General features: G+C 42.5%; 1 protein-coding gene across 1 annotated transcript in view; it reads left to right on the top strand.

The window, feature by feature from the left end:
* Positions 1-9,709, top strand: part of DSTYK (dual serine/threonine and tyrosine protein kinase) — a 62,351-nt gene that overhangs the window by 31,267 nt on the left and 21,375 nt on the right. The gene's annotated exons all lie outside the window — the stretch shown is intronic.

Here is a 9,709-nt window from a genome sequence, read left to right as displayed (position 1 = left end):
AACTGGAATGTCAAATCTTAGACAAACACAGGTGAATTTGAAATGTTTGTTATCTCTCTCCATGGCACTACTAAAGTCAGTGTGAGGATTGGGCTGTGTAGTTGAACCTTCTTGTGCTACTAGTTAGGATTAGTGAGGCAGAGAGATTATTATGTGACTTTCACATCAGATTTCCTGTGGTACCACTGGCTGACATTACAAGATATTGAGGATTTATAGATCAAAACCCAATTAGGTTAAGAGGCAGAGCAGGGCCCTTTCTGTGGAAGGGTATTGGGGAAGGCATTGGGCTGCTGTGGTTCATGCAAAAAAGGAGAATCTGCCTTGCTCCTTTCTGAAAAGGCCACAAAGCTACCAGCCCAAACTGGATCTGGGAAGTAGCAGCGGACATTATTTTTCTTTTAGCACATAGTGGCAGGCATAGGCCATTTTCTTACATTATTTTATTGATTTCTCTGTGTCCTCGTTTTTTGTTTTTTGTTTTTTGTTTTGTTTTTGGGCCACACCCGGCGGTGCTCAGGGGTTACTACTGGCTGTCTGCTCAGAAATAGCTCCTGGCAGGCATGGGGGACCATATGGGACACCGGGATTCGAACCAACCACCTTTGGTCCTGGATCGGCTGCTTGCAAGGCAAACGCCGCTGTGCTGTCTCTCCGGGCCCTCTGTGTCCTCGTTTTAATTTCTGATCCCATACTATGAAGTGAAGTGATAGTGTAGAAAGTCAATGGAAAGCAAACAAGAGCTATTTCCCAGGTACATATCTGAGCACGTATTCTATTTTATTTTGTTTATTTGAGGGGTGGCCACACCTGGCTATTCAGGGCTGCTCTTGGTTCTTCATTCAGAAGTTAATTCTGGCAGGCTCAGGGGATCAGATGGGGTTGCTGAGGGTTGAACCTGGATTTACTGCAAGGCAAGGACCCCTTCTCTTCCTGTATGACCACACCAGTCCCCATGAGCTCATGTTTTAGTGCTGAGATCCCATCAACTGCTCCAGATAGGTGCTAACCCCTCAAATTGCTGAACAGCTGAGGAAATTTGCTTGATTGGGCATTTGAGAAAACAAATGAACTTTCTCTCAGCACAATTGAAGTTTGCAGTCTTTTTTTGAAAGAATTTGTTCACCTCTTTTCTGATTTTATTTGGTCTGTAAAGCTTTGTTAATCAGTATTTCCAAGTCCTGCTTTATTCTCCAGTGGTTTGGATATAGAAATAGTCATGGTTCTAAGTTTATAACTCCTTGATGCTGAACCTCAGAAAGGCCACAGCAGCTCGGCAATGCTCTGCCACTGCTCTGTTGCTGTCTCCATTAAATAGATCACTGATGCTCGGCTTCCTGCTGGAAGCATTTCACAACTGCCTTGAAGATTTTTTCTTGTGCCTGTGAGAATGATCTTTTTGTTTAGATCCAGTTATATTTAGGACCAGTGAGTTAACTCAAAAGAGTTCTTCCATCTGGTTTGTAAAGGGAGTGGTAAAGAAAGGAAACATTTAGCTAGAGGAAACCAAGATTGAATTAGGGGAAATGAGATGTTCGTTTTCAACTGTCAAATTATCAAAGCATAATTTCCCCCTTCGCGCTCATACAATGGTCATTCTTCTACTGTGTCACTTTAAAGTCCTCGTAAATTTGCCATTTTCAGATTGTTCCAGAATAAGCGAACTCACATGAACCTGTGGTGCTTGCTAGTCTTAGCTTTTTAGTTCTGGGTTCTCTATCATCCCCAGTTCAGAATTCAGTGCTGGAGGAACACTTTTGAGCCTTTTTGATGAAATCTTATTTGTGTTAAAAACAATCATTTTTCCAATTGGCGTTGGAAATGCTAGCCCCTTTCCATCAATCTGGTATTTCTTATTAGTCCCTTTAAGAAAAAGCTTACAGGGCCATAGAGATAGTACAGGAGTTAAGGCACTTACGTTGCATGTGACAGACCTCACTTTGATCCCCAACATCAACAGAGCCCCACATAACTGGTCCTTGGGCTTCCCTGGTGCCCTATCCCCCAAAGTTCCCAAACAAAAAAAACAGCAGAAGTTATTTAAGTTCTCCAGCCTAAGCTAAGATTTCTGCAGTCTGCCTACCGCTAATGGTGGCCATTATTTTGCTCCCAGTTCTACTCTTAGCAGGCTCCTATTTATCTCCCTCAGGGTCTTGGATTTCTGTGACACATTGTCATGGGGACTGGTTTATTGGATCCTGGTGATATCTGTTAGGGTATATTTTGAAGAACTAGGATAGACAATTTGTAAACAAGACCTGCAATATTTTTCCTTTACATTTTTTAAAGCAATTTTAGAGTAGTAGTAAAATGTCCTCCGTATATTCTCAATACAGATTTTTTTTTTTAACATGGGGCAGGGGACTTTCCAGTCAGTTATCAGGGCACTCAGGGTCTGTTCTGGCAATATGTGGTGCCGGGCTTAATATTTTTTGTCTTGCGTGTAGCTGAACCCAGTCGTGGCACTGCTTGGAGGACCCTTGAGTACTGTCAGGTATGGCTCCTTTAAAAAACAATAACACCACCAACAAAAATCAGCTTGAAGCAGTCTGTTTTCTCAAGTCAGTACCATTTTTAGCCTTCCAAGGGGAAAAAAAAAAAAAGACAGGCATTATCTTCCTCTTTTGTCTCCTCCATTTTCTTTTTTCTTTTCTTTTTTTTTTTTTTTCTCTCAGGGTCACATACAGTGGCGTTAGGGTTACTCCTGGCTCTGTGTTCAGAAATTGCTGCTGGCAGGCTCGGGGGACCATGTGGGATGCCTGGGATCGAATCCGGGTTGGCTGTGTGCAAGGCAAATGCCCTATCTACTGTGCTACTGCTCTGGCCCTGTCTCCTACATTTCCTAGAAATGCTGTCTAACTCTTTGTGCAACAAGTGGCTTCCCTCTCTTTTCTCAGTATCTCAAAGATATGTTTCCTTTTTTTTTGTTGTTTGCTTGGTTTTTCTTTTCTCATTTGTGGTTTTGGGGCCACATGCAGACACGCTCCAGGCCACAGGGGACCATCTGTGGTGCCAGGGGTTGAACTTGGGAGGGTGACTGTGCCTTACTCACTGTACTGTCTCCAGCTCTGGTGTGTTTCCTTTTAAATAAGAGTGTGGTGTGAGTAGGGAAAGTCCACTGGGATGGGAAACCTTCCCTGAGTCAGACATGGAGCTTGAAAAGTGTTATCAAAAGGCTCAAGTTCTGGGCCCGGAGAGATAGCACAGTGGTGTTTGCCTTGCAAGCTGCCGATCCAGGACCAAAGGTGGTTGGTTCGAATCCCGGTGTCCCATATGGTCCCCTGTGCCTGCCAGGAGCTATTTCTGAGCAGACAGCCAGGAGTAACCCCTGAACACTGCCGGGTGTGACCCAAAAACCAAAAAAAAAAAAAAAAACCAAAAAAAAAAAAACCAACCCAAAAATCTGTAATTTGGACTCGTAATATTAGTTTGACTTTCTTTGTTGTGGCTCATATTTTATTTTGTTTTCTTTTGGTTTTGGGGTCACACTTGGTGGTGCTTAGGGGTTACTCCTGGCTCTGCACTCAGAAATTGCTTCTGGCAGGGACGGGGAACCATACAGGATGACAGGATTCAAACCACTGCCTTTCTTGGGGCGGTGTTGTGCAAGGCTGTGCCATCTCTCTGGCTCATATTTTCTTGCAGGATGGTTTCTTGTCCAGACTTGCTACTTCGTAGCAAGCTTATACTTTAGTTTGGGAGCCACACCTGACAATCTGGGCTTACTCCTGGCTCTTCAGGGGTCATTCCTGATTGTTGTTGGGTCATCCTATGGAGTTGACCACGTGCAAGTCAAGGGCCCTGCCCTGTTCTAGCTCTTTGGTCCCCCAGCATATACTTTTTAAATTCAAACCCCTAGGATTCCCTAACACCAACCCTGTACACAGTGTATTTTTTTCATTTGTTTTTAAATAAATTCTTTAATCGAGTCACTGTGAGTTAACAGTTTCAAAGTTGTTCATGATCGAGTTTCAGTCATACAATGTTCAACAACCTTCTCTTCACCAGTACCACCAGTGCCACATTTCCTGCCACCAATTTCCCCAGTTTCCCTCCCACCCTCCCTCTGCCTGTCTCTGGCAGACATTTTTCCTTTCTCCCATTTTTTTTTTGTTTGTTTTTTGTTTTGTTTTTTGGGTCACACCCTGCAGCGCTCAGGGGTTACTCTTCGCTCTATGCTCAGAAATTACTCCTGGCAGGCTCGGGACCATATGGGATGCCGGGATTCGAACCACCAATTTTCTGCATGAAAGGCAAACGCCTTACCTCCATGCCATCTTTCCAGGCCCTCTTTCTCCCATTTTTTACAGAGTGGATTTTTAAATACTATTTTTTTTTTTTTTTTTTTTTTTTTTTGGTTTTTGGGCCACACCCGTTTGATGCTCAGGGGTTACTCCTGGCTATGTGCTCAGAAATCGCCCCTGGCTTGGGGGGACCATATGGGACGCCGGGGGATCGAACCGCGGTCCGTTCCTTGGTAGCGCTTACAAGGCAGACACCTTATCTCTAGCGCCACCTTCCCGGCCCCCATACTATTTTTTTTTTAATTTTTAAATAATTTTTATTGGGACCCATATGAATTACAAGTATTTCACAGTTATATTTAAGGTACATAGGGAAAATCTCCACCACCAGTGTTGACCTCTCTTTTCCCCTGTTCCCAGCACGTATCTGATACCTCCCCCCACTGCCCCCTAAACTGCCAGTGTATTCAGTCCCGTTTGTGTATAGCTTGTTGTAGATTGGGGGTCTTGATTTTGTTGTCGTTGACTTTGGGTTTGGTGTTTAAGTCTGGTCACTTTTTATTTCCACTCAGTGTTCATGTGACTGTTTGCTCCTGGTACCATCTACTTTCTTTTTTTTTTCTTTCCCTTAATTTATGAGGCAGAACAAGATGATTCAGTTCTGTTGGGAAAAAAAGAAAAAAGAAGGGAGGAATTTATCTAGGAGCTATCATTATCAATTTAAAAGAACAAAAGGGGAGGACCCGAGTGGTGGCACAAGTGGTAGGGTGCTTTTGCATTGCAAGTGCTAACCTAGGACAGACCGCAGTTTGGTCCTCCAGTGTCCTATATGGCCCCCCCCAAGCCAGGAGCGATTTCTGAGCGCATAGCCAGGAGTAACCCCTGATCATCAATGAGTGTGACCCAAGAACCAAAAAAAAAAAGAAGAAGAAGGAGGAGGAGGAGGAAGAAAAGGGGGAGGGGAAATAAAATGAAGAAGCAAGGACAAAATACCCAATAGCCACAATAAACAACTACTAAACAATACAAAGAAAGAAAAAAAAAAGGGAAGGAGGGCTGGTGTGGTGAGGTTTTGTATTTTTTTTTTTTTTTTTTTTTGCATAGACACAGTAAGTTTTGGGGGAAATTAGAAAGGGAATTCCCCTGGCCTAAGAGATACAGGGTTTCTTTGCCCTTGAAGCATACTGCCATGGAAACAACTACAGGCTCCATACATGCTCATTTTCATACCGTAAGGCCTTTTATGGTGCAGAAAACTTTCTGCTCAGTTGTGAATGATAAAATCAGACCTCTGTAACTAGAGATCTTGGTATTTGCACAGGTCATAGGACGAAGACTAGGATAGTGTCTTTCTTTATGGTTCTAGAAGTTCTCTGTCACGGCTGTTGTAGTCAGCTTTCTGAAATTGATCTTGTGTGTTTTTGTTTTGTTTTGTTTTTTATGATCTTGGTTTTTGCACAGATTTTAGGATTAAGCCTAGGATATAGCCTTTCCTATGGTTCCAGAAATTCTTCTCACTCGTAGTTGTCAAAATCAGATATCTGGAATTAGAGATCTTGGTGTTTGTTCAAATCCTAGGCTAAAGCCTAAGCTAGGGTCTTTCTTATTAGACTCAGGAAAAGTTCTGCCCTGTTGCCGTTGTTGAAGTTAGTCTTCTGTGATCTTGATATTTGCGCATGTCAAGAACTTATTGTCTTCTGATTTCATCTTAACATTAGGTGGTGAGATAGGGCAACCTGCTCTTAGATCTAGTTGTTGCTATTTCCTCATCATCAGGATGTTGTATCAACCTGGCACAAGTTGGTGCCAGGGTTTAATTACTATTTAAAAGGAGTCATGGAAGTCAAGTAGATCTGGATTTCAAGTTTTTGCTTTTGTTTTGTTATCACACCTAGCAGTGCTGTGGACTTACGCCTGGGTTTGTGCTCATTGATCACTCCTGGCAGGCTCGGGATCATATGGGATGCTGGGCCAGCTTGGGATAATGGGCAAATGCCCTACCCATTGTGCTATTGCTTCAGCCCCTAGGTTTAAATTTAGGCTCTTTGCTGATGTCTGCTTACAAATAATATATGGAAGTGATCATATCTTTCATAAACTTAAGTGAGAGAGTCTGTGTAAAGCACCTTAGATATTTGTGGCACAGAAAAAGTCCTCGTTCTTTTTAAGGAGAGAGTCTGTCTGGAGAAGACTATGCCAACTCTCTTTAGTTACCAACCCTCCCCTGACAGTCATTCACATTCGAAGGCAGCTGTGTTCACCACTGTGCCACCAACAGCCATCTGCATTAGAACTTCTTTCTTTTTGTTCAACTTAAGTCCTTCTAATTCTAATTTTCTCACTATGGTTATTCTGTTCATTAGAGACGATTTTATTCATTAATTTATAAAATGAAAAGGGTTATTACCAAAATGGTAAATAACACCAAGATTAAAGCTGTAAAGTTAAAAGACAGTCTCTCTCTCCCTCCTTCCCTCTGTTCTACAATTGTCTCTCAACAAAACTGATGAGTGGCATCTCAAAGGCTCAGAATCCTAATTCCTCTTTTTCTTCTTCTGTTTAATATTTGAAAGATATTAAACTGCATAGAGGTTATTCAGTCCATTCTCGACAACTTTTCTTACATGATTTGTTATAGTGTGAATCTGGAGATAATAGCTTTGATTCATTAGGGTTTCTACTTAGTGAGACAGCATCATCCCACTTTTGTTTGGGGATATGGAGATTATAACCAATTATCACTTCCTGTATGATGGTCTCAGTGTTTTCTGGGATGCCAGTATAGGGCCCTTGTTGGCTGAGAGTGTTTTTTTCTTCTAAATCTTGGTTCTGTCCTCTGAGTTACTGTATTATTACTTTTTTTTACTAGGAAGGAAGAGCATATATTCATTTACATTGATTACTAGTATTCAACTCTTGAGTTACCGTTGCATGATTCAGGGTGTTGGTGAGACATGTTATACCCTTGATATCTGTTCAGCTGGAGCCGCCCACCTCCTTGGGGAGTGTTTGTACAAAAGAATCAAGGTAATTTCTACACTGTAACAAGAATATTTATTTACTTAATATCATTTGCTTTTATTTATTTATTTATTTTTGGTTTTTGGTTTTGGATCACACTTGACAGCGCTCAGGAGTTACTCTGGCCCTGTGCTTAGAAGTTGCTCCTGGCAGGCTCGGGGACCATATGGGATTCCAGGATTCAAACTGGGGTCCATCCTGTGTTGGCTGTGTGCAAGGCAAATGCCTTACCTCTGTGCTTGTGCTCCGGCCCCTCATTTGCATTCTTGATTAGCTTTAAGGAATGGTAGTGACTCCAGAGAATTATGTAAGTGAAATCAAAGGACCAGGACATAGCACTGCTGGTAGGGTTCTCTATTCCCCCAGCACCTCATGAGTTTCCATGGCCTGGGTAATCTTGGACACCACAGCCTGAGCTGCACCACAGCTGCACCACAACCATGGGCTCTTGGCACCTGTGGTCATTGATGTCCCCAGGCCTCGTGGGCACTGCCTTGTCCTCCCCTGAATAAAATACAATCAACCCTGTATATAAGCAAATAAGAAACACCTCTCAACTTCTTTGTTTTGGAGGTGAATTGACATAAAATGGGGAGAATATAGGGACAGGAATTGAAGTGTAAGTTGTTGCACAAGGGCAGGATTGTTATATGGTTGTTATATATACTTTTATATGTATTATGTATACTTTGTTTTCTATGTGATATAAACCTAATGCTTCTGAATTGCAGAGAAAGTAAAAACACCTGTTACCTTCTAAATCTATTCTGAGTGCATGACTCTCTGAGCATAACAGCCTTACTTTTGGAGGGATGGGGCTACATCCAGCGGAACTCAGATGTTACTCCTGGCTTTGCATTTGGAATCAATCACTCCTGTACTCCTGGCAGACTTGGAGAATGTTAAGGACTGAACCTGCATCAACCGCATGCAAAGCAAGCTCTTTGTATGCTATTCCATTGTTCTGGCCCTGGCTACCTTTCTGTGGCTAGGGTTGGCTTCATGCAAGGCGAGCATCTTGGCTACTGTACTATCACTTCAGTCCTTGCAAGAGAAATATCTTTAAAATAGCACTGTGATTAAAATGGGAATTATGTGACAGTGCTAATTTCCTGAGATTCCTAACTCTGTAGGAATAACATTCATACTCATTACTTTATTTGTACAGGCAAAGAGCAATTCCAGATAGATTTATTTGATTTTTTTTTGGTTTGTTTTTGTTTTGGGGTCACACTCAGCAGTGCTCAGGGGTTATTCCTGCCTCTGCACTCAAAAATCACTCCTGGCACGGCACAGAAAACCATGTAGGATCCCAGGAAATTGAACCCCGTCTCTGTCTGCCTCAGTCTCTCTGTCCCTCTCTGTCTCTGCATCTCTTTCTCTCTCTGAAAATTTTCTGAATGACTTACTATTTTGGTTTGGACTATTAGGCTTTTCTTTCCATAACATAATAAGTATTACTGATTCATAACTTTAGAGACTGTATAATGAAGGACCTCATGGCAGTTTTACAGCCTTTTTGTTTTGTTGCGGGAAACATTCAACAGTGCTCAGGAACTAAACTGGCTCTCCAAGAAATATTTTAAAAAGCATGTACAAGAGGCTGGAGTGATAGCACAGCGGTAAGGCATTTGCCTTACATGCGGTCCCCACATCCCATATGGTCCCCTGAACTTGAGAGGAGCGATTTGTGAGCACAGAGGCCAGGAGTAACCCCTGAGCACTGCCGGGTGTGGCCCCCCCCCAAAAAAAAAAACAAAAAAAAATCGCCCAAAAATAAAAAGCATGTACAAGGCCAGAGAAACAGCTCGATCAGCTGGAGCCTTTGCTTTGTGGGTGTGGTGCCCTCTATCACTGGGACCAATTCCTGAGCACCAAGCTGGGAGTAGCCTGACCACTGAATGTGGTCCAAAAATAGACTTCCAAAAAAGAGAGAGAGACTTACTTGCATTTTATTTATTTTTTATAAAGAAAATATTATGGAAAATCTATTTTTGTTTTTTTGTTTTGTTTTTTTTTTTTGTTTGTTTGTTTTGTTTTTTTTTGTTTTTGTTTTTGGGCCACACCCGTTTGACGCTCAGGGGCTACTCCTGGCTATGTGCTCAGAAATCGCCCCTGGCTTGGGGGGACCATATGGGACGCCGGGGGATCGAACCGTGGTCCTTCCTTGGCTAGCGCTTGCAAGGCAGACACCTTACCTCCAGCGCCACCTACCCGGCCCCTGGAAAATCTATTTTTGATTGTTTCCTTGTTTTCTCTATTCTGTAACTTTAGAGAACTTTTTGTTTGTTTGCTTCTTATTTTTATTTATTTATTTTTTTGGTGGGGGGATATACCTAGTGATGTTGCTCAGTGTATTCCTGGCTCTGCACTCAGGAATAACTCCTGGTGGGCTCAGGAGACCTTATGGAACCCTGGTGATTGAACCTGGACCTACCACATAC

The sequence above is a fragment of the Suncus etruscus genome, chromosome 3, assembly GCF_024139225.1.
Source record: "Suncus etruscus isolate mSunEtr1 chromosome 3, mSunEtr1.pri.cur, whole genome shotgun sequence".
NCBI lineage: Eukaryota > Metazoa > Chordata > Mammalia > Eulipotyphla > Soricidae > Suncus > Suncus etruscus.
Note: the sequence above shows the minus strand (reverse complement) of the source record. Positions and strands in the feature narration are given on the sequence as shown.